Here is a 25,221-nt window from a genome sequence, read left to right as displayed (position 1 = left end):
TATCAGTGTTTGGGAAAAGTGGGATTAAAAATAATTTATTGGGTACAAATATGTAAAAATAACTGACACTATGAACTGGTTTTTTACATTGTTTTAGCATATTACCATTAAATAATTGCTTCAGGGAATTACAGGAGAATTTGTTCCATGAACGATATAGAAGAAACCATAATACTTCTATATCCATGCATTCTTAGAGGTAAAGAATGAGCACATTTGAAGATATTTCTTAGGTTAAAGGATACAGTTACAAAATGCACCAAAATATTTTCATGATATTTCTGCATATAGATGTAAGTAAAAATAATTATGTTGACTTTTTTCATGAGTAAATTATCTTGGACTTTTAGGAAATGAGTATTAGCCTTGTCAAATGGAGTCAAGAAAAAAATCACTGATTAGTAGTATCATGGCATATTCTGAAAATGCTTCTCTCAAGCACTGACTTTTTGTTTGCATGGATTTAAAACATATTTTTTATACAAAAATTCAAAATTTTCCAAATTTACTGTAACTTAAGACTAATAAATACAGAGAAGCATATTTTTTCACATTTTTCACATTTCCCATTTCACCCTTCAAGATCTGGTTTCTAAAATCCAATGGAATAGGGGAGAAAAGTATTCAGAAGTAAAAGTAAATAAATTTTTATTAAAGGTAAAATATTCCATCTTTATCAACTGTGCAATAAAGATTTAATTCTTCCCCTCTATAATGTTTGTGTTAGACATTTAAACAATACATTTAGTTAATATGTTAAAGCCTATTTTTAACACTGCTTCTTTATACTTAATATATGTTTTAAAACATTTCCTATGACTTAAAATCCTGGGAAGTAGTTTTCTCTGATATGTCAGACGTGTATGTATTATTTCTGATAGATGTTTGAATGTAATAATATAATAAATCTTTTCTACAGCTTTCATAAGTTCTAATTGTTTGAAAACTCAAAGAAAATCTAAAATGCTGAAAATAATTTTATGTGTGTTTTCAAAAATAGTATCTGATCACTCTTTTTCTTATATACACAAATAAAGAACATGAGGTCTATAAAAAACAGAGATTATTAGTGCATGATTGTCTCAAATTATTTATCAGTATAAATAAAGTACAGGTAAATTTAATATTTTATAAGATAGGGCAAGTGTCGTGGTTTCAGAAGAGACCTATAGATTCTCTAAAATGTCTCTAAATGCTATATCTCAATATACAATAAGTAGAACCAAAATAATTCTTCATGATTTTCTACAGAAACCAAACATAGTTGTACTAACATTAATTTAGTCACTAAAAGTTAATATTCGACCTTATCATTGAAATAGTTTCTAAGTTTCTTACACATTCCTGAAAATGTAGCTGAAATCTGCTATATTTATCTAATAATTATAGAATGCTGATTTTGAAAAAATTATTTTCCCTCTTACAGTTTATATATATATGCATATATATGTATGTATACATATATTTATATATATATGCACATACATTATATATGATATAATAACATATATATATGTAATTTTATATGATAAATTAAACTTGAGGGAAGAATTGTCTAGCTTAGTTTTGTGAAAAGCAAAACATCTCATAACAAGTTATACTGACCTAATTATTATGGACAAATAAAATCATTTATTTTGACACATACATATGGGAATAATAATTTTGTCACATAATTTTTCAAGTAACATAATTCATATATAGAATTTTATGAATTTTATATGAATTTTTGAATTTATATGAATTATACGAATTTTAAATATATATTTAAAAGATCAGTAAATGTGCCTATGTAAGACTTCTGTGGTTGTAGGACAGGAAAATGTCTTATAAGTGACATTATATTCTAATACAGTCTGATCATTGAGTTCCTCTTTGCTCTTGTATTCTGATTCTTTTTTAAAATATTTCTTATGATAGGGCCTAAGTTTTAGATAGACAAAATGATGACCCTCTATAGTTTATTAAAATAGCCAATCATTCGTAGCAAAAGAAAAAGGCAAAATAGCATCAAGACCCTATTTTTTAAAAAAATTAAAAGAAGTGGTAACTGTTAAGTTTGAATTTGAACACCAGAAATAAAAGACATTAATGCACTTGAAATTTTTAACAATATTTTATGCAAAGCCATAACTGTTGCTATTACTATTTCATTTTAATGTATATTTCCAATATCGTCACATAAGTAAATGTGTCCAAAGGACTCACTGCATCTTTTTACATAGGTGTTGTGCTAGAAATGTAAAGTGGCCCAAATTTAAGGAATAAAAATGTGACTTTCTCCCATTCACATGAGTACATTAATTTTAGTATCTTCTTTAGACAAATCCATACAATGAAAAAAACACACGAATGGTTTTTTCTTTCCCATATGCAATGTCTTTCAACAAAAGAAAAGCTTGGAGGAAGAAATCCTCCCATAAAAATGAAAGCTATCATCAGCAATTTATACATTTCATGAATATATTCCAGAAAGCCCCAATTTCCTTTACTGTTCTCTTGATTTCTCTTCCACATCAGTGCATACATTTCTCTCTCTCACACACACTGCCGATTGGTCATTGTCGTAGATGAATGAGGGGATTTCGAAATTCAAGGAAGAGTCTTCCAGAAAGGTACGAAAATATAAGAGTTAAAACTGAAAAGTCTCTGTCATTTGTCTGATGTTCCCCTGCAACTCACTAACTCATGGACCAAATGTAGTTTCCCCCTAACTCGGATTATTCCAAGCATCCTGTAGATTGGCAGGCGACATTTCAGCTTCATCTGCTGTCTTCTCACTGAGACCAAAAAAGGTGAGGTCCGCTCTCTCAACACCTGCTCTTTGCACTGTGTGGTCACTCAATTCTGCGAGTGGAAGAAAAGCCCAGAGCCGAGTAAAACCCACCTAATAACAAAATTCTGTTTCCATTTTTCTTTTTTGCCTTTCTTCTCCCGCTGCTTTCTATCAGCAGAGCACTTAACAATCACTAATTGGTTAATGTGTTATTTAGGCAAGTATTAATATTCTCATTTTGCAGACAAGGAATAAGGCTTCCTGCTGTGTATCTTCTGGCCCTGGGTAAGGAGCTCTTCAGATGGGAGATTCAAAGTAGGTGAGCCTGTCCTCTGGAGGCCCAGAGACTTGCCTGGAGCCGCTCATCTGGGTCTCACAGAGCCTCTGTGAGATCGCTGAGTTCCTGACTCCCACTTCTCTGCTCAGACCACCGGGCGACACTGCCTCTAATGACAAAAAACCCTTTTCCCATTCCACCCCAACCAATGCTCCAAGGACTTTCTTAATTGCGACAGATACCCTGGGATTGGTAAGCTTATTTGTGACTTGATGAATCTGCTCTAGTCTTGCCTGGGTTTCTAGGTTTTGTAGCACTAAAAACTTTAAAGTAACTTTACTCAGAAAACACACACACACATGCACATGCACACACACAGATATCCTGCCTACCTATGGAGCAGAGATGAAACACTGCTCTCTGAGAGTCTATGGCAACACTGAGCTCAGATGGGGCTGATAAAAATAGAATTAAAGAAAGGTGCTCATGGCCAGACAGACCAGTGATGATCTCGACAAGTATGGAGGGGACCTCATTTTTATCTTTTACGATTTTATTTATTTATTTATTTGAGACAGAGAGAGAGAGAGAGCGTGTGCGAGAGAAAGCACAAGTGGAAGGAAGCAGCAGGCTCCGCCCGAGCAGGGAACCCAACACAGGGCTCGATCCCAGGACTCTGGGATCATGACCTGAGCCAAAGGTAGATGCTTAATTGACTGAGCCAACACAGTGCCCCAGGACCTTACATTTTAAAGCAAAATATGCAGAACACAGTAAGGGCTATGTCATCAAGGGTGATAGGCCTGGATGGGGAAAAAAAAAAAAAAAGGCGAACACAAATCAATAGGAAAGATCCTTTTTACTATGACTTCTGTATCAGACCCACAAAATCTGACCTCTTGAGAGTAGAACTCTTTCTGTTCCAAAAACATGACTTTCCATAAAAATAAAACCTTGAAGATAATTTGTTCATACCCAAATAGGTAGGGTTTTATTGAGACCAAAAAAAGGTTAATATATGACCTATATTTCACACCAGGATAAGGAGAGACTTCAAGATCACTCTTGTCACAAGTTAGACTTGTGTTAAATGCAAAAGGAATTTATATAACTGGATATCCTATTTAAAAACGACCATAAAACCTTTGAAAGTAGTGTTTAGGCTATAAGGCTGAAGCAAAATTTCATCCATTTTTATTTTATGGGTTTTGCCACATCTAATTTGTGAATAAATTAAGCTTAGATACAGCAACCTGTTTCTTCCCATGTCAGAATATCCATTCAAAATGTGGCTTGGATCTCACAGGTGTCTCTAAGTGGGTCTAAGAGATTTCCTAAGTTTAAGTTCCCTCGATTCACATAATGTGATATATTTCATGTCTGTTTCCCTGGTCAGAGTGGCATGAAATCACTTAACAGCAGCACAATATTAATTGTGAGAAATCTCCATCCTTAATCGAAAGGATATCACGATGCCAGATTACCAACCATGTAGAACAATTTGGCACCCAGAAAGTCAATGCAATTTAACAGATTTCCTAGAGCATCAATAAGTACTTAGCGCAGAGAGAGTGAGCTCCAGGGTAGAAGTTAACTTTAATCCAAGTAGGAGACTATTTATAAGCCATAATTTTAAAAGTCAAATAGATTTATCTTTCATCTGAAAAGTATAATCTACCTAGTTGTTGATATTTGAAATTTCTTATCAATGCATGCATCTTTGGGGAAGAAATACACTAATTTCATTTTTCACTGAGGTTGCAGAGGACAAGACCAGCCTCGAATACCCTACCATTTCAGGTTTTATAGTTCAAAAGGTCAATAATACACCTGGATGTACCTGGTAAGGGTCCGGAGAGATAGAGAGGAGACTAGGATGATTGTCGAGTAACTAGACGTGAGGCTGAAAGAACATGTGTCTAATCTTTAAGTTGCTCTAGAACTTGTTCCTAGGAGACAAAACTTCATACTAAAAACATGTTTAGAGAGGCTAGATAAAATGTCATACTGGAGATCAGTGTTAGAGAAGGTAAAAGCGGTAGGTCTGTTTGAAATGGGTTACACAGATTTCATGGAGCAAAAAGCATGTAACGTAAAGCATGAAGAAATCAGTCAGTATGTCTAGACTGCAGACCCACGAGTAAGCAGGATGTCGTGCAGGCATTTGCTGGGGTCTGCAAAAAGGGGGAAAGCTGGTTTAGAATTTGCTAGAATCTCTATTGGGCACAGATTCAGAAGTGCCGAGGGCCACTTCCATTACTGTATTATTACCATCACTAAGGCAGAGGTGGTGAAAACACAGACAGAGGGTCAGCGGGGCCCATGAGCCTGATTGCCTCATCATTAAATCCTCCCAGAAGTGATTTTATTTTTTAGCCTAATGTTACTATTAGTACTTGGAAAAAAAGATGTTTACAAGTTGAATGAATTTAATGTTGCATGATCCATAATGCTTTGTCATCTTTATTGCACCTTTTTTTTATATAAAAGGAACTAAAAGTACTTTGCAGCTGTTATCCCATTAATCTGCCCCAAATCTCTATGAGGCAGGCGCTCCATAACCCAGTTTTACACATAAGAATGTCGGCAGAGAGCATGGGAAGCGAGTAAGGCAAGATTCTGGAGCAAATGCAGAAGTGAGTGAATCCGAGGGCCCTGGGGATCTCTCTGCTCCTAGGAACGGGCCACCTCATGCCAGGGCTTCCTGCTCAGAGGTCAAGGTCGGCAAGCTGCCGTAAGATGTTTTGTAGCAGAAGCAGAGACATCCTCAGTGTCCTGGCTTCTTCAGGTCTTTCAGTGCATGGTGCGTACACATATATAAGCACATGCCTGTGTAAATTAAAAACGAAAATAAAAACCAAACAACAGCAACAAAAAAATCAAAAAACAAACAAACAAAAAATTAAGCTGACAGTTTTGTTCCTTAAGGTGATTCCTTAAGCAAAGGTTTCAGAAACCTAAAAAGGATCATATGCCAAAGTACATATAGCAGCCCTTGACCCAAACCCTCAAAGAATTCAATCAGATACAGTCAAAATCCCCCCACCTGTTGCTTTACTGCAGTATACACAGCTCTGTCACTTTCACCCCTCAGTAAGGGAGCGAGGAGGTCAAGTGATGGAGAATCTTGCCTGGCACATCTGTGCTTTTCCCAGGAGAGTGTCTCTGTGAGTCATTCCAGTACTCAAATGCTGTCAGGGGATTGGGATCATAGAAAGGAGAAGCTCCCTAGTTGCAACCCTGATCTCCAAGCCACTTGAAATTTCTTCAAGGTTCTATTCAAGGCAATTGTAAGAGCACAGATTTTTATGAACTTTATAACAAAAATACAATGGTAAGAGTCCATAGGGAAAGGGTGAAGTATTCTGCAGATTCTTACCAATTAATATTGTGCCACTGTTAAGTGATTTCATGCCAACATGGCCAGGGAAGCCGACATGAAATGTATCTAAACTTTCCTCCTCCTCTACACTTTATTTCCACCATCTAATGGGAAATAACATTCTTTCAGCCTTCCGAATTCAACAACACTGGTGCAAATGGGACCAATGCTCGGGTTTCACCATGCCATGAAATGTGGATTTTAAGAATACGGTGCAATGTGAGAGATTCTTTTTTTTTTTTTTTAAGATTTTATTTATTTATTTGACAGACGGAGATCACAAGTAGGCAGAGAAGCAGGCAGAGAGAGAAGAGGAAGCAGGCTCCCGGACAAGCAGAGAGCCCGATGCGGGGCTTGATCTCAGAACCCTGGGATCATGACCTGAGCCAAAGGCAGTGGCTTTAACCCACTGAGCCACCCAGGCGCCCCGAGAGATTCCTTTTTTAAACTAAACTCAACTCACCTTCAGACTCTGACTTTTTAAGGGAAATCACGGCCTGAAGATGGTGGCTAAGTGCTCCTTTAACATTTTAAAAGATTTAAGGATGGGGACTTTATTTTTTAAGATTTTTCTCATAGAAAAAATATGTAACGGCCACCAGCTCACTCAGCAAGGGACTGTATATTTTCCTGAGGCATTGAAGTATGCCCATGGACCCTGAGAACCCTTCTTCATCAATCTACAGGTATTTACAAATGCTACCTGAATCAAAGTTCTCATGGGCTGAATCCTGAATTATTTCACTTGATTTGTTTCCTATCTCTCTCCCTCAAATACATCTGCAGAAACAATTTATTTCTTACATAATACTTTTATTTCTTTAGAAAACACTAAAACATATCTTCAAGGCTATTATGGTATTAGAAACATTAACTATATGATATGCTTGCAAAGTAATTTTTTGAAGCCTTTGAAATCAAGTATACACACACACACACACACACACACAAACATATACATTCATGCACTACAACATACACAGGACTTGCATTAAAATCTTTTCATATGAACGTACCTCAACGATGGCGCCATTAGGGAGTCGGAGAAAATGGCGGTATAGCTCTTGGAACCCACTGGGATAAACAGTGTATATAGATACACGAGAAGTAATATCCCCTGGACCAAGTGCAGACACAGAAATTTCATTTTGCTGTTGGAGGTCACAGCTGGAGATTCTGGACTTGACGCCATGGTTTTTCCAGATATAATCATACACTGCCACCTAGTGAGACAAACCCCCCACCCCGCCACAAGCCCCCCAGCCCCAGAAAAGAAGAGAAAAAAAATTAATTAACTTCTGGTAAGAGCATAACCAATTTTAAATGATTTTACAATAAATCTGGAAGTCGCTGCCATCTGCAATGCCTGCACTCCATTCCATGCATATTTTTATGACATATATCTAAGTGGTGAAGATAGACAAATCCCCCGTGTGTGCTCCATAAAGTTAATTCTACACAGATGAAGCTGTAATTGGCTCCCGTATTAACCCAGAGTAGGAAGATCAAGCAGGATGTGACAATGACAATGTTGATTAAAAAAAAAAAAAAAAAAAAAGCTTACGAATGGTGTTATGAACTGGTGTTTGTGTTTTCTCATCCAAAAGAAATCCCTGCTCCTTTTTCCCTTGTTCTCACTGTGCTAAGTGCTAAGTCTCCGGCATCATCAAGACAGTGACGAGATAAATTAAAGATACATTTTGCTGAAGTGCACAGAGCAGGATTTTTGCATACTTTATACATTTACCTACTATTCTTCCTTCGTAATGTCCCCGACTCTTATACTTACGGGACTTTATTTCTAGTAGGATTTCTCAGGTAACAATTCCATTTTCTGATACAACGTACCTGTGGGGTCTTCATTCATATTAACTGAATTATGAGTGAGTGAAAAAGACACTGTTTTATTGCTTGTTTAAAATATTAGTAGGGCACGGGGGCCTGGGTGACTCAGTCAGTTAAGTCTCTGCCTTTGGGCTCAGGTCATAACCCCAGAGCCCTGGGATTAAGTCCCACAATGTGGGGAGGGGGAGGGCCTTGCTCAGCGGTGAGTCTGCTTCTCCCTCTCCTTTTTCTCCTGCTGCCCCTCACTCATCCTTTCACTCTCTCAAATAAATAAATAAAATCTTTAAAAAGTAGAATATTAGTGATGAAGATCAGACTATAACACTCTAAAATTTGTTTGTGGCCGATAAAGCTTCTGGTCTCCTGATATCTTTGTTAACATTGCCTACCACCACTGAGTTACATAGATGCTTTCTATAATTTCCAATTTCCATATCTGCAGATGCCAGTAGTTTCAGGATCAGAGAGAGGAAAGGAGTCAATGGATTTCTTTCCTCACTGGCTTTTTCTTTTTATTTTTTTTATTTATTTATTTGACAGACAGAGATCACAAGTAGGCAGAGAGGCAGGCTCCCTGCGGAGCAGAAAGCCCGATGTGGGGCTCCATCCCAGGACCCTGGGATCATGACCTGAACCGAAGGCAGCGGCTTTAACCCACTGAGCCCCTCACTTGCTTTTTCTGAGGCAGAAAACGTTTATCTGTTGGTGCAGACAGTCCAGATCAAACATGTGTTCCAAAATTAACTCCTCCTAAGATGATTTACAAATATTTTAAACCCTCAGAAAGATAGAAAGATTTTAAAAATATGAAAGAAAGTTCTGGTCAATTGCTATTTACTTCAAGTCCATAATTGACAATAAACTTCCAAGATTCCAGCTAGCAATTTTTTTTTTTCTTTGACAAGATTGAAATCTGGATGAACAGGTAAAGAAGAGGTAAACGTCTTGAAATGGCTTCCATGAGAGGAAAGATCAAGGTTTATTATAATTAAAAACAGAAGTTTCCTGAAGATCCATTCTATCTTAGATTTCTGAGGAAATCGAAACACGCTTGCAAGAATTCACAGTAAGCATACAGTTAATGGAAAACTCCTCTTTGGTGAGTGAGTCCACAGAAGGCATCTTCCTAAGGAGATGAGCTTTGAGTTAGGTCTCAAGGCCTTCACAGGATTGCAGTAGAGATGAAAAATGCCAAGGATGTTTCTGGCAAAGGAGCAGGAATCCTAAGGGCGCTGATATGCAAATGCAGCTGGGATTCCAGGGCCTGGGAATGGTCCAGTGGACTGGATTGTAGCAGGGAGGTGAAAATCCAGATGCAAGGCTGGAAACATCATTCGGGATTGCAAAACTGTCACCTTCTGGGCTAAGCTATTTTGAGCATAATTTGTAAAGGGGCAGTGGTGTGGTTTGAGCAGAGGAGAGGTTTGATTTGTATTTTAGCGTTAAGAGAGCTGAAAGCAAGGTGGAGGGTAGGATGAGGATGAAGGATGAGAAGGATGAGAGATTGGAGCTCATCCTGCCCAAGACAGATGATGAGGCCTGGGTGCTTGGGCTGTGGCAGTTAGGTTGGAGACAGAGTGCATGATTTCTTTTCCTGAGGTAGATTCATCAGAGTTTGGTCACCAGGTCGTTACGAGCTGTGACCAAAAGAAACACCTCAAAGGTCACAACAAGCACGAGACCCCACAGACCCTTGAGTCCACAGAAATGTGCTACAGAGAGGGAGCAGGCAGTGCACGTTTGAGGAGGGACAATCATTCATAGAACATACATGAAGGAGAAATTCATTAAACTATGGCATAACTGTGGCAGCAACTATGCAACTATAAATCAATGTATATAATTAATTCTTCATCTGTGTGGTAACCTGGTAAGGATGTGAAGCAACACCACACATCACCAGGTAATATCAGGCAATGAGTGATGACAGGCTGCTCTTCAGGCCCCTCCAGAAGTCTGTGTGGGATCAGAACCGAGGCCTTGTAGCTCTCCACCCCGTGCACACAGCTCCAGGCCAGGTATTACATGTCTCTCCTTCTCTTCTTTAAAGGCAGCCCATTCACCGATGTTTCCCAACCTCTGTATGTAGAAGATTAAGCTTCAGCAAAAGCAGAATAAAATAAATGGGATGGGAACAAGCATGCCATGTCCCGGAGACCTACCTGTCTCTGCTCATTGCACGAAGTACTGGTGAAAAGGGAGTTAGATTGGAGCCCTGATAGATCAGAGCCTCTCCGTCTGAGAAATGCAGTGAAACCCCCCTGTGTTCCTCCCCTAGACACCGTGGGTCTGTTGAAATGTCTGTGAAGATGTGCACATTTGTCTGAAAAGCAGCAATTCAGCCTTCAGAAGTTAACACATTTCGAAAGGTAAGTGACCTTGACGTTGTGGGCAGTAAAACGTGCAAAGTAGATTTTTTAAATAATTTTTACCCAGTTGGATATGCACTTCCTTCTTCCTCTCCTTTGTAACCATCTCTAGCCCTAGGGAAGAGAACATAACTTGCCTTCTGCCCAGAGACATCTTTCACCTAAGTGTCTAGGAAGAAAGGGAGAGGTAGACTCGAAAGGAAGTCAGCAGTATTTAGTGGCAGGTCTTAATGTGGGCAATTCACACACACACACACACACACACACACACACACACACACACACACAGTATATGTATATTTTAATTTAATGTTGCCAGTCTGCCAGGTTGGTATATTATTCTCATTTTATAGATTAGGAAACTGAAGCTCAGAAATGTGAAACAACTTGTCCAGACACACAGTTATGTGGTCATATTTACTAAGAGATCATTCTTATTCCATCGCCTCAGAAAGCCCTACACTCCTGGCCCCTCTCCACAACTTTACGCATTGTCCTCTCTGATGAATGCAGAACAAGAAATCCGAGAAGCCTCCTTGCTCTGCCCTCTTGTTCTGTTCCATCCAAGCTGCCTCTAGGAAGTCCCCATATTCTCTGCCTGTCCATAGTCTAGTGCTCACAAGACCAGCCTCTTCTGAGCAAGACCTTGCATTCTAGCTCCGTCTGTGCCAACTCTCCTTCCTTATGGGGTGATGAATTAACAAGCCCACTTGGCAGCTGATCTAGAGCCATATCTTCCAAACAGCTTTATCAGTAATGAGGCTGACATTTTTATTGCCTTTGGTCTGGATCCTGTGTTTCCTTAATTTTCTCAAATAGCTCAGATGGGGAAAAGAGGTGTATTACGTAGTAGCCTCCTGAGTCCCCAACAATAATCAGACAGCTCTGATATCTGAACCCAGGTTGGACTGACTCTAAAGCCCAGGTACTTCTGATGTCACTGGGGGGGTAAAACATTTGATCACGTAGGACACTATTATCTTTGTGAGTTAGTGTGTGTCTGCAGAATGGGGATGTGTCTAAACGTGATTCTGGAAGCTGAATTTCCCTTTCAGCTAAGTGCGCCTATGGAAGAAGCTGAGGGAAGATTTTTTTTCCATCTTTGGTCAGGGTGGGAACTTTGTAAACATCCTTCTTGACTCAAAAGGAGTGTTGGGGAGTATGCATGAAACAAACAGGAGGAAAGGCAGCATCCCAATTCCTACCAACATGAAGACTACGATAGCTCATGGAAGTTTCTCAGGGTTCTTTGAATTGAAGATGAACTGGAAAAAATACTGGAGTGTGTTTTCCTCCCCTCTTTTGGACCCTAAGGTTGTAAAACAAAAGCAATTGGGGTCATTTTCAGGATTTCTAGCTAGCGGTTCTTAAGATAGCATCATCGAATATCTATCAACAATCAAGCGTGCGGATCAAGTGAAACCCTATTATTTGGGGCACGCACCTCCTCATAGAAAAGAAGGCAGAGCAGAGCAGAAGGGAGGGAGAGAGACCCATAAAACCTCACTAGAAATGGTTAAGAATCTGAACCAGATGTTCACGCAGAAGAGAATATTTTCAGTTACCTGCTGATATATTGAACATTCTCCCATTGGCCATGAACACATCCTACCCTACGGGTAATTGCTTTATATTCTGACTTACAACCGAAGACAGCCTGAAGCAATTGGGGATGCTTAGCTTTGAAACCTTCTTAAAATCCTCCCTAGGGTTAAGAAAGTAGGGCAAGGTAAAAAAAAGAAGAACATGGATTTTTATAACAGGAACTAAATCCGAGAAAGGCAGATCAGAAGGTGGACACAGAGGTGAGGAGTGTTGAGGAAATCACCATTGGATTTTTCTGAGGTCCTTGGCTCACATCTGAGTAATCCATGTGGGTGAACGTGATTCTCGGCAACCATGCCCTCTTGACATTTAGCTCTATTTCTTTAAAGCTAGCTGTTGAGCAACAAGCTTCTTGGCAAACTGACCTGTGATCGTTAGTAACTGTTCCCATGTAGTATTTCTCAGTTAATTTTATTTCAGGCCATGAAGGCAATTCAAATAGAGGAAGGGAAAGATTTGTTAAGGCAAATACCAGACAACCTTGGACATTCTTGCCTAGGGCCAGTGAAGGATAAAAAAGAAGGAAACAGGATATGATTTTTTTCTATAAACCGCATTTTCTCTAGATGCCTTTGTTTTCCATTTCCTAGTGAGGAGTGGTTAAACTATTTGGTAGTTGGGATAATATCCATGGAAAATTGGAGTTCACTCGGTATTTCTGCAAAACGATAGGCCAGAAGACGTCTACCGTGCCCTTCGGAATCCGAAGGTAACTCCACAAGTGAACTCTCCTGCCATCGGAAATCTCTTTCCTCTTTCGTTAAACCCATCAACTCTGTCCCTTCGTTTCCAAGTGAGCCCAGAGCGAATTAATAGATCTAGTGAGACAAGTGAGTAGAGACTACACGTATAGGACACACTTGAGGAGCTTAATCTGGAGGCACAAAATCTGAGAAGAACCCACAAAATGCTCAACCCACAAATAATAATCCTTAAATGAAGTTCATGGTTCAGCAGGAAAACAAGTTAAGGGCAGTAATTCAATAGTAGACAAAACAGGCCAGAACAGGTTCAAATGTTGCATATTTCACAACAGAGCTTAATTAAAACAGGACTATGAGGCTGTTAATTGCATTATAATAGTTCAGCATGAAATTAGGTCTGATGTGAATGTCCTTATAGTGGATTTGTTTATGTTATTATAATTACACAGTGGTACATAGATTTGTTGCATAGATACATTTTTAAAAGGCCAGCTCTTGGGTGGATTTCTTTTTCTTCCTCGCTGGAATTTGCACTCTATTTACAAGTGTGGAAAGTCGGCAAGAGGGAACCAGGGTCAGGAAACTAGGTCATACTGGATGATCCACTCGGTCTCCTGTGTATTTAAAGCTTAGAACTCCAAATAAGTTGTGCCTCGATGATGGTGATTTTATTCACCATTTCTTTGGGAGAACATGTGTCATTACAAACAACTGGGTCTCAGGAAAATAGGTGTCTTACCCAAAAGTGCTTGTTTTGGCTTAGAAAGCAATGCCTTCCCTTAGAATCACTGAATGCAAACCTATGGTTAATCTTGTGTCTGTGGTTCCCCAATATCATATATCCGGGTATAAATAAAACAAATGTTGGGGCACCTGGCTGGCCCAGTCATTAAGCGTCTGCCTTCAGCTCAGGTCATGATCTCAGGGTCCTAGGATCGAGCCCTACATCAGGCTACCTGCTCCTCAGGAAGCCTGCTTCTCCCTCTCCCACTCCCCATGCTTGTGTTCCCTCTCTCAGTGTGTCTCTCTTTGTCAAATAAATAAATAAATCCTTAAAAATAAAAAATAAAAAATATCAACATTTCAAAGTTTGGGTCTAGTAAAAGATGGCAACTCCTGTAAACAGAATGGAAAAGACATAGCAGGAGTGGATTTGGTTTTCCGAATATAAAAATGGATATTGTTCCTTGACTCATCCATAGTTTCCACTTTTTGGATGAAGACATACTTGGCTCACACAAAAACATAACGTAACCTATGACCTTGGCCTAAACACTAAACCTGAGATAATATCAGAAGTTTGGGAAACATAGACTACATATTTGATAATGTTTTCGATTTTTACAAAGACATTTTTATTTCCATGCAGTTGCAATTTGGGACATTTCTTCATTTTGTGTGTTGCTTTGAAATAGAACAGCAAAAAATTAATAGAAGATTACCTACAAATAAATTAGGTAACTAAGATGATTATGCCTTCGTTTTTTCTTTCTTTAACATAACCATTAGGAGTATAGAACAAGCACTTAAGTAAATTTAAATCAATTTAGAGAAAGGTAATAAACTATGTTGCATTGTCAGAAAGCCATACTTCTAAACAAAATCACCTGTGCTTAATTTAGGTAGAAATTATGCAATTTGGGAAAGATAATATATCTCTGTATGTGGGTGTGTACACACTTTATAGTGAGTTTTGCTAATGTGAATATCTCTAATTTTAAGAACCCCCAAATTTTACATCTTGCATCTGTTAGCAGAAATGTATGCTTTTTTCATAGCACTTCTTTTTTTTTTTTTTTTAGATTTTATTTATTTGTCAGAGAGAGAGGAGAGCGAGTGAGCACAGGCAGACAGAATGGCAGGCAGAGGCAGAGGGAGAAGCAGGCTCCCCGCCAAGCAAGGAGCCCGATGTGGGACTCGATCCCAGGACGCTGGGATCATGACCTGAGCCGAAGGCAGCTGCTTAACCAACTGAGCCACCCAGGTGTCCCTTTTATAGCACTTCTGCAAAAGTCTTAAGAAACACACTAGGAAACCACAAAGAACTTGACTTCTGGTTATGATATTTTTCGAAGCTCTTGGGAATAGAAGTAAATGAAAGAAAAAGTTACAGGTTATTTCGTACAAGCAGAAAGTCACAGGTCTTAGCGGTATTCCCAAGGCTTTTGCTTGTACATATGTATACAAACATTAATAGTAGCACAATACAACTGTAGGTGAGCAACTACAGATTTGTTTCGAATAAAGCACAAGCATAGAGCAACCCCACCGCCCCACTTCTGTGCATGGGAAGCCCTGGGAAGAGAGGACTCTAAAGGGAAAACATGAGCTCAGGAGCAGAGAGGAGACTCAAAAGGTGACAAAAGGGGGGGGCCTGGGTGGCTCAGTGGGTTAAGCCGCTGCCTTCGGCTCAGGTCATGATCCCAGGTCCTGGGTTCGAGCCCCACGTCGGGCTTTCTGCTCAGCAGGGAGCCTGCTTCCTCCTCTCTCTCTGCCTGCCTCTCTGCTTACTTGTGATTTCTCTCTGTCAAATAAATAAATAAAATCTTTAAAAAAAAAAATGACAAAAGGAAGAAAGGTCATGAAAAACAAAACAAAACAAACAAACAAACAAACAAAAAACTTTGCTCCAGCCACCCACGGCCTTTGAAGATAAATCCCACGGGTGGCAAATGCATTTGTTTAAATGGAAAGCAGTCATGATGACGTGGTTAGCGCTATTTTCCATTCATATACTCTACTCTCTATGGACACACAGAGAAAAAAATGTTTAATTTTATGGTCTGATTGCATATAAACCATGGCCAAAGAATTGCACCACATACTCAAATCATCAAGTTTAAAAGGAGACTTTTCCTTCCCCTGAATTCCAGAAAGAAAAAAAAAAAAAAAACACATGAAATTCTCTGTGATCTAATATTTTAGTTTCTGGTCCAAAAGAACTGAAGGCAACTAATTGGACTGACTCAGTTAAGACAGCCAGTTTTAGTCCAATTACCAGAAAGAAAGAAATTGGACTATATATATATACACACACCTATATATATATATATATATATTTTTTTTTTTTTTTCTTCCCTTTCCGGATAGCAGCCTGGCAGTATGATCCATAGACCCGGCTAGAATTTACTTAAACCCATCCATCCAACTAAGCCACTAAATCATTGATAAAATGAGCTTCAGTTATCTGCAAGTATGAAGATTACTTGTTCTTTTTGAAATATTTATTCAACCAACACCTCTATCTTTGCTTCTATGTGCCATGAGCTCTCTATCAAGAAATTGTTCATCTGAAAGGGTACCCTAGTGGCTGATCTCTTGATTCTAGTGGCTGATCTCTTGATTCTAGTGGCTGATCTCTTGATTCTTATCCCACACCTTTAGTTTAATTTTCTCTAATGGCAGAAAAATACCGAAGTGTAAGACAAGCAAAAGATGGAGGGAGGAGTTGTCTCTATGTAGAAGTGTGTATGTGTGAGTGTTTTATTTTCTATTTAGGAAAAATTACTCCCAAAAGGTAGTTGCCCAAATATTTTTGCATCAGCTACAATGAACAAAACTATATAAATTATAATTTCTTTATACCCTAACCATTTTTTTCCCCTAAACTTTATGTAGTATAAATTGGCTGAAAATCTGGGAGAGAGAGTTGGCAGCAGTAAGAGTAAATTTACCAAACACTGAGCATGCTCCTACATGAGCTTTTGTAATGACTATTGCATGAATCTTCCCCAGACACCTACCAACTCACTCTCTTCCTTTAAAAATGCCACTCAAATGTCACCTTATCAGTGCATCTCTTCTGACCACCCCCCGTGTGAAATAACCCTTCCACCCTCGGCCAAACCCTATGCCTTATTTTCATCATATCATTTGCTAAAAGTGTTACTAGCAACCATACTATAGATTTACACTCTTCCCACACACAAACGTAAGCCTTGTGAGAAAAAGGAAGAGAGCTTGGCTCATAAGGGACCCCAAATTTCGATTTGCTGAAGGGATACATAAATGAATTAAGTGATTTGGATTAATTCAGTATTGAAGGCAGCCTGTTTTCTGTTTTTGTTTTGTTTTGTTTTGTTTTGCATGCTTATCTTTGAAGCTGTGAAATGGATTCATTTTTTGCCAACTCCAAAATGGATATGCAAAGCTACCCCTCTTTTATATCATTAAAAAAATATATATATACTAAGGCCATGCCTTCAGAAGCATCAGTGAGATGAACTCTCCACCAACTTCCCGCAATGCAAGTTGTAACTCCTTATTTCCTAATTTAGTGAAGTTTGTTCAGCTGCTATCTTATCACACCATCCTCCTACTCCACCCACACGCCTAAGACTGCCTGTGTCATAACTCTCCTGGAATAACACCCCTTTGCACGCATATAAACCTTTGCTCCAAAGCGATGATGCATTATATGATAATTAATTGCCTTATTAACAGCCCAACAAATAATGAAATATTATTGATTGGAATGGTAGTGATTTAATGGTGGGGGGAGGGGAAGGAGTGTATTTAATCTAATACCTTCCTCTTACAGGACCAGGGAATATTTTCCAGTTGTTTTTCACAACTATGAAATAAATCAGAAGGTGTTGTTTGTGCTTTAAAACTAGGTCTTTCGTCAGGGCACCTGGGTGGCTGTCAGTTGAGCGTCCCACTCTTGGTTTCTGTTCAGGTTGTGATCTCAGGCTCCTGGGGTGGAGCCCCATCTTGGACTCCCTGCACAGCGGAGTGTCTGCTTGTGTCCCTGTCTCTCCTCCCATCCCTGCTCGAGAGCTCTCTCTTTCTCTCTGAAATAAATACATAAATCATAAAAAAAAAAAAACCACCTAAGTCCTTTTTCATTATTCAAAGACATGTTTGAGTCACGCATTCAAGCCAGATGTCATGAGATATTCCGGTTAAACCCTATTACCTGGGGCTCCGTGAAACTCACAATTTAGCATGGGAAGTGAGACACAAATGTAGATAACTCTCATTTTCAACAAAGAAGTTTTAAATGCCCTACGAGAGACTAAAAATTCTAAAAGATTTGAGGAGGGCTAAATCATGTGTGTAAATAACGACCATAGGGGCCCATGCTGGACATTTCCCCTCAGCCGAGAGTGAACTAACAGGTAGTTCTATCTAGAAAGATACAGGATGTCATCTCGAAAAATAAAAGAACAGGGGAAATTCACATTCATCTTTCAACCAAACTTCTAGTTTAGTGACTTTCAGTGAGTCTAAATTTCCAGAATATTAACACCTTTTGAGATTTCACAAGATTTTGTCAGTTTCCTGATTTCATCATCAGACTTATCCTTTTGTTCTGAGTGTAGTTTTCTCTTTGAGCATGAAATTTCCGGGGCAGAATAAAAAAAGAAGGAAAACAGCATTTAGAAGAATGATCACAGCAGTAGCTATTTGGGAAAAGATTAATTAAGAATAAGAATTATAGGGCGCCTGGGTGGCTCAGTGGGTTAGGCCGCTGCCTTCGGCTAAGGTCATGATCTCAGGGTCCTGGGATCGAGTCCCACATCGGGCTCTCTGCTCAGCAGGGAGCCTGCTTCCCTCTCTCTCTCTCTCTCTCTCTGCCTGCCTCTCCGTCTACTTGTGATCTCTCTCTGTCAAATAAATAAATAAAATCTTAAAAAAAAAAAAGAATAAGAATTATAAATAATACTTATTTAGGACTCATTATATAAAAGGCTCTGGTCAAAGCACATTCACTCATTTCAGCCATTCACTGAAATCCTGCCTTGAGAATGTAGAGACACAGAACTGAACCAATTAAACAAAATCCTTGGTCTAACTCAGATGACATTCCAAGGGAGGAAAACATAAGATATGTAACTGAATATATCATAAGTGCTATGGAGAAAAGGAAACAGTGTAAAGGATGAGGCACTGGGTGGAATGGGGATGATAAAAGGCTACGTCGTTGCTATTTTTTCTTTTATTCAGGGAAAAAAAATCTCTGGGAAGGAGACCGCAGAATAAGTCTGAATGAAGTGAAGGGTATCAGTCATGTCTATAAGTGGAAGAATAATGTCAGAAGAAGGAACAGCGGGCGCCTGGGTGGCTCAGTGGGTTAAGCCGCTGCCTTCGGCTCAGGTCATGATCTCGGGGTCCTGGGATCGAGTCCCGCATCGGGCTCTCTGCTCAGCAGGGAGCCTGCTTCCCTCTCTCTCTCTCTCTCTTTGCCTGCCTCTCCGTCTACTTGTGATCTCTCTCTGTCAAATAAATAAATAAAATATTAAAAAAAAAAAAAAAGAAGAAGGAACAGCAAATATAATGGCTATGAGGGGCATACACTTGCCTTATGATCAAAGAGAAGCAAAGAAGCCAAAAGAATTGAAGCAAAGTGAGCAAGGGGAGAAAAAGAAGGTAAGATCAGAGTGATAGAAGTCTGGGGCAAGAAGCCAAGCATTCGGGGATATGAAGACCACTGAAGATGACTTTTGGGGTGCCTGGGTGGCTCAGTCATTAAACATCTGCCTTCAGCTCATATCATGATTCCAGGGTCCTGAGACTGAGCCCCACATCAGGCTCCCTGCTCGGTGGGAAGCCTGTTTCTCCCTCTCCCAAACCCCTGCTTATGTTCTCTCTCTCTCTGTGTGTCTCTCTCTGTCAAATAAATAAATAAAATTTTAAAAAGAAAAGAAAAGAATGATGGCTTTTACGATGATTGGACTGAAAAACCATTGCGTATTTGTGAACAGAGTAACATCTATGACATCATAGAAAGAATCACTCTGGCTGACCTTGAGGGATAAACTGAGATGGGGACCACACTATGGATCAAATAGTGTTCCCCTGAATGATATTTAAGTCTTAAATCTCAGTACCTAGGAATGTGAACTTATTTGGGTATAGAGCCTTCACAGTCCATCAAAATGAAATCAGTAGGGTGGGTCCTAATCCAGTAGAACTTGTCTTTGTTAAAACGGGGAATCTGGGGATCCCTGGGTGGCTCAGTCAGTTAAACATGTCCAACTCTTGATTTTGTTCAGGTTGTGATCTCAGGGTTGTGTTATCAAGCCATGCGACAGGCTTCACCCTCAGCGTGGAGTCTGCTTAAGTTTCTCTCTTCTCTCTCTGACCCTCCCTCAACTCATGCATGCTCTCTTTCTCTCTCTTTCTCTCTCTCTCTCTCTCTCTCTCTCTCAAGTAAATAAATAAACAAACAAGCAAACAAGTATTTAAAAATGGGGAATCTGGACACAGAGACAGACATGCATATGCAGGGAGAATGCCACATAAACACGATGGTGGACATTGGGTGGATTCACCTACAAGCCAAGGAATGCTAAAGATGGCCCTCAAACTGCCAGAAGCCAGGAGAGAGGCATGGAACTGTCAGAAGGATCAACCCAGCAAACACTTTAACCTTGGATTCTAACCCAGGACTGCAAAGACAATATGTTCCTATTGTTTAAGTTGTGTACTGTGTGGCACTTTGAAATTGCAGCCCCAGGAAACTAACACAGGCAATGATCCACTTTACATGAATTACTACATTTAATCTTTATTATAAACCTAGATGGTTATTATTCCAAATCTCAGGTGAAGAAAATGAAGTATAGCAGGGAGAGGGGTCAACCAACTTACTTAGGATAAATTAGTAAATTGTAGGGCCGAAATATGGCCGTAAGGACATCCGACCCCAAAACCCAGGCTTTTAAACTCTGTCTCTATTGCTTCTCTAAGGGCATATTTTAAAACTGTGAAGTGGGGGGGAAATATTGTTGCCCACCATTTCAATGAAGCTAGGAGATTATATTCATTATAAGGCATAAATGTATAAATTAAATAGCTATATCTGTGTTTTTTATTATTGAAGCTGAGCAATGGGGAACAAACATTTGGAGAGGGCTTAGCTGTAAAGAAAAGCCCATCTCCTTGTTTATTATTTTTTTAAAAGAATTATTTATTTATTTGAGAGAGAGAGAGAGAGAGCAGAGTGAATGAGAAAGAACACAAGTTGGGGCAGGCCAGAGGGAGAGGGAGAAGCAGGCTCCCACCTGAACAGGGAGCCCAATGTGGAGCTCTATCCCAGGACACCGAGATCAGGACCTGAGCCCAAGGCAGATGCTTAACTGATTGAGCCACCCAGGCACCCCTCCTTGTTTACATTGATTAAGAATAATGCCCTGAGAAGTGGAGCACCAGAGGTGCCCTGCCTCAGTCACCAATGAACTCTGGGTAGCAGTTTCTTTACTCATAAAATAAGAAAAATGGATGAAAGAATTTCCAAGGCATAGTCCGGGTCTACAAGTCATATATTTTGTTTTCCCTATTTTTTTTTTTTATTCTGTTAATTCCACATCTTTTTTTTTTTTTAAGGTGAAAAAGACGTCATGTTGAAGACAATATTGACAGAATATGGAAGAGTCACTGTATTACAGAAACCAGCCTTCCAGGGCTTCTATGTTGCAACTGCATATTCCATGAAGCAGAATGCTTAGAATTATTAATGTGGTTAAGAGAAACTGGTCATGTGGTATCTCCTGGTTTCTAAGAGATTGACCCCATAGTAATGCATAGTATACGTGTTTGTCATTTATTCTTACTGGGGCTCCCTATTTTGAGTTTATATTAAAAATTTCAGAGAGCAAATAAGGAAATATTGAACAAATGCTTCCCTCCAGTTCTTTTCTTACACCAAAGCGAAACCCAAAACACCTCAAAAATACAAACTTTGGATTATTTGATTATACACTGTGTGATCATAAAACCTAGAAACGTAGATAATATTACTCCAATATTTATTTTAATATTAATATTAACAAACCATTGGTTTTTGCCTATGTTTCTGAATTATCATCCTTTCTTATCTCTGGAAAGTAGTCTTCTACAACAATCATGAGAACAAAATTCTAGATTTGTATTCTTATCATTTGGGCAAATTCTTGATTTCTCATTTTCCTCAGTGGTATAATGGGGTCATTTAATTTAGGGATTTCAAGAGAATTTCAATATCTGAAATACAGTAAAATATTAGAGTAATGAATATGCATTAGAATAGGAATACATAAAAAAATCCAAGACTGAGGGATAAGACTTTCTGTAAGTCAATATTTTTACCCTTTCAAGTTTCTGGAGATCAGAAAATCACAATAAAGTTAATTTTTAACAGAACTTTTTTCTTCAACTTTGTTATTATCTGAAAGAGTATGTTGCCCAAATATGTAAACACCTACCCATCAATGTGTCCATCTTAGGGGCCAGAAATTCAAGACTCAAGGGACAGGACCATGATTACCAACCATTTCTCAAGTAGAGTCTAGAGGAAATAAATACTTCCAAAATTTTAGCTAAAATTTAGCATGAAACTCATCTGCCCTAAAATTCTCCTGAATACACACCAGACAGAGTCAGCATCTCCCTGTATACAAAGAGAATGGACCGCCAGACTCGTAAATTGTTTATTTCAAGTGACATATGTTGACATGCAGCACGATCTAGTTTCTTTCATTTTTCAGTTAGACTGGAAAATGGATGAGTGGATAGATGAGAGACATCAGTGTGTACTCATACTCTCTCTCTGTCTCTGTGTGTGTCTTTCTGTTTCTCTCTTATAAATACACACACATATGCAAATGCAACAGAGCACCTCTATTTTCTGGGTAATTAAAAATGCTAAAATGTAGATTTTAAGCAAAGTCAGATTGAAATAATTGTTTAGCAAACTCCTTTTTATAATCTTTCATTTTAAAAATTTATTTATTTATTTGAGAGAGAGAAGAGTGTGCATGGGTGGGGAGGCAGAGGGAAAGGGAAAGAGATCTTAAGTAGACTCCCCACTGAGTGCAGAGTCCCACACAGCTCCATCTCACAACACTGAGATGATGAACTGAGTACAAATAGAGTCACACCCTTAACCAACTGAGCCACCCAAGCAACACTGTATTTTTTAAAATAAGATTGATTTAGTTATCTTTTAATGATAGTTTAAAACTACCATGTCAAAACTACAGCTTTATTTTTTGTCAAAAGCTGATCAGCAGCTGAGTGTCCAGCTTTCAGATGATCTATCTATTCTCTTAACATCTTTTATCTTTCTCTTAAGTCTGCTAAGAGAACCAATCAAATATAACAGTTAGTCTACCCATTTCCTTTATAAAAAAGGAGGCATAGAGAAAATAAGATTCATGTCCTAATTCTCACTACAACACATAATTTTCAAAGTAATGTAAGAGAATTATAAATAAAAAATTATAAATAAAATTATAACTGACAGACAATATGTTGCCATATTTTTTCCAAAATGTAAGGGCTTATTTAGCCAGTGTGACTCCATCTGGTTAAACAGTGATTTTGCTGTTTATGCAGTAAAACTTAAACTGACCCTCCCCACCCCCATCCCCACCAGGGGAACTTACTTAAAAGCAAGTCTGGGAAACCAATAAAATATGGATGACCAGTCCCTGATAACAGAGTCCAAATACAAGGGTGGGTCAGGTCAGGTGGAGATAACAGAGCCTGAATGCAGGGGTGAGTCGGGCCAGGTGGAGACATCCAACCAGTGGGGCACACATACGGTCTCCCTAGCTACCAAGGAGTGTGAGCCCCGCCTTTTGGGTGCCAATTCTGACCAAGGTGATAGGCTAGTTCAAATAGCTACTATGGGGTGAATTGTAATTCAATTGGCCACCCACGTGTGACCTAGCATGACTACAGCTTTCTCTGTGTGTTACAATCTCATTGGCCACCTGTGTGTGGCCAGGCTCAACCACATGGTCTTTGCTCTATAAAAATTAGTCTGTGAGGCTGGGAGGGGTCGCTCTCTCTGTCAGAGGCGGCCCCAACTGGTCGGTTTGATTCTCAATGCTGGCGTGAAATAAAGCTTTGCTTGACCTTCGCTTTGTATCAGTCTCATTCCTTTGATCACGGACCTATCATTGGGAGACCTATCACAAAACATTTGCTATAATTACTTAGAAGCCATAAGAATATAACAATATCTCTTGAGCAATGGGAAAATTGAATTTTTTGAGGACATATAAGCTGATTATTAAAAACTGATTGTGAAACAAGTAAGTTAAAATTAATGCAGTTATTAAATTGCTTTTACTATTTCAGCTAAAATTCATTGTCATTAATTTAGCTCGTGTCGAATTAGCTCAAGGAAAGAATATTTACAGATTTTTTTAACTGCTTATGCTGCAAATGCCCAAATGAAATTTGCCGGTGATTTTGTGGTATACTATCTTGAATTCAGGCAGGAATTGACTTGTGGAAGAAACAGGTATTAGAGAAGATTATGCTAAAGATTGGCTTGAGATTTACAAACTGGGAGGAAAAATCAGCTAGGAAATCAGTTCACCCCTGGAGATCCTTTAAGAGAAGAGCTGGGAAGGCTGGGCACAGAGTGAGTGAGGCATGGCCTTCTATCTCAGCCACACTTCTAGCGATGGCTGTGCAGAGATCTTCAAATAGGCAAAGGCACTTCCTCTTTGGAATCTTTATCTTTCAGATGTTTTTAATTCCAAGGTCACCTCGTGGATGCACAGAGTTTAATAAACACAGCACTCAACAGATGAGTTTATCAGTGACTGTCCATGTATGAGAAACAGTCAAAAGCACTAGATTCCGATTATAAGATACTTTATATCCTTATCCCTAAAGTTACTTTAGGTAACTGTTACTGGGTTGTTATAGGAATTCATAGACACGATGCGTTTCCATGCATTTTCTGCCCATGAAGAAACAATTTTTTTTTTTTTTTTGGTACAGATTAGGGTGTGGGGAGGATAAGGAAGAAATAATTGAAGGAAAACTAGATGGAATAAGTTGGGGAAAGTGGTAAGAGCTTATGATTATATAGGCATTATTTAACATAATTATTAGCACAAGTATCAACCAAAAGATAACAAGAAGAACAAGGAAAAGGTGAAGTTACTCTGAAGAAAAATCAGCCCACTTACTTACGAGGTGGAAATGCTGAATATAACCAAATGAAACGTCTTCAAACATGACATAACGAATGGTAAAAACATCCAAGGAGGAGGCTAAAAATGACACTGGATGATTAAAAACAAGTAGTTGTGGGTTGGAAATTGTATGTGTTTTTCCATAAGGGATAGAAAGAAGGCAGGCTACGGAGGGTGGAAGTTCAGAGTTTTGGAATTAACTGGGTATCAAGAAAGATTTCTCATGGGATAGAAAAAAGAAAGACACGAAAAGCCCACAAGTTAGAGAAGCAATGAGCATTTAGAGAGAGGAGACGGAAGAGCTGAGGGAAGGCTGTCATAAAACACACACTGCCTCATACA

The 25,221-nt window shown here is 39.0% G+C and overlaps 1 protein-coding gene across 1 annotated transcript in view; it reads right to left on the bottom strand.

Moving 5' to 3' along the window:
• The window catches only part of LOC125101538 (uncharacterized), a 323,109-nt gene that overhangs the window by 6,154 nt on the left and 291,734 nt on the right, over positions 1-25,221 (bottom strand). Inside the window, exon 16 of the mRNA XM_047731961.1 lies at positions 7,452-7,658. The gene's annotated coding sequence lies outside the window, so the exon portion shown is untranslated. The remainder of the gene's footprint in view (positions 1-7,451; positions 7,659-25,221) is intronic.

Source organism: Lutra lutra, chromosome 6 (assembly GCF_902655055.1).
Source record: "Lutra lutra chromosome 6, mLutLut1.2, whole genome shotgun sequence".
In the NCBI taxonomy this organism is placed as follows: domain Eukaryota; kingdom Metazoa; phylum Chordata; class Mammalia; order Carnivora; family Mustelidae; genus Lutra; species Lutra lutra.
The sequence above is the reverse complement of the archived record's forward strand: the minus strand, read 5'-3'. Positions and strand labels throughout refer to the sequence as shown.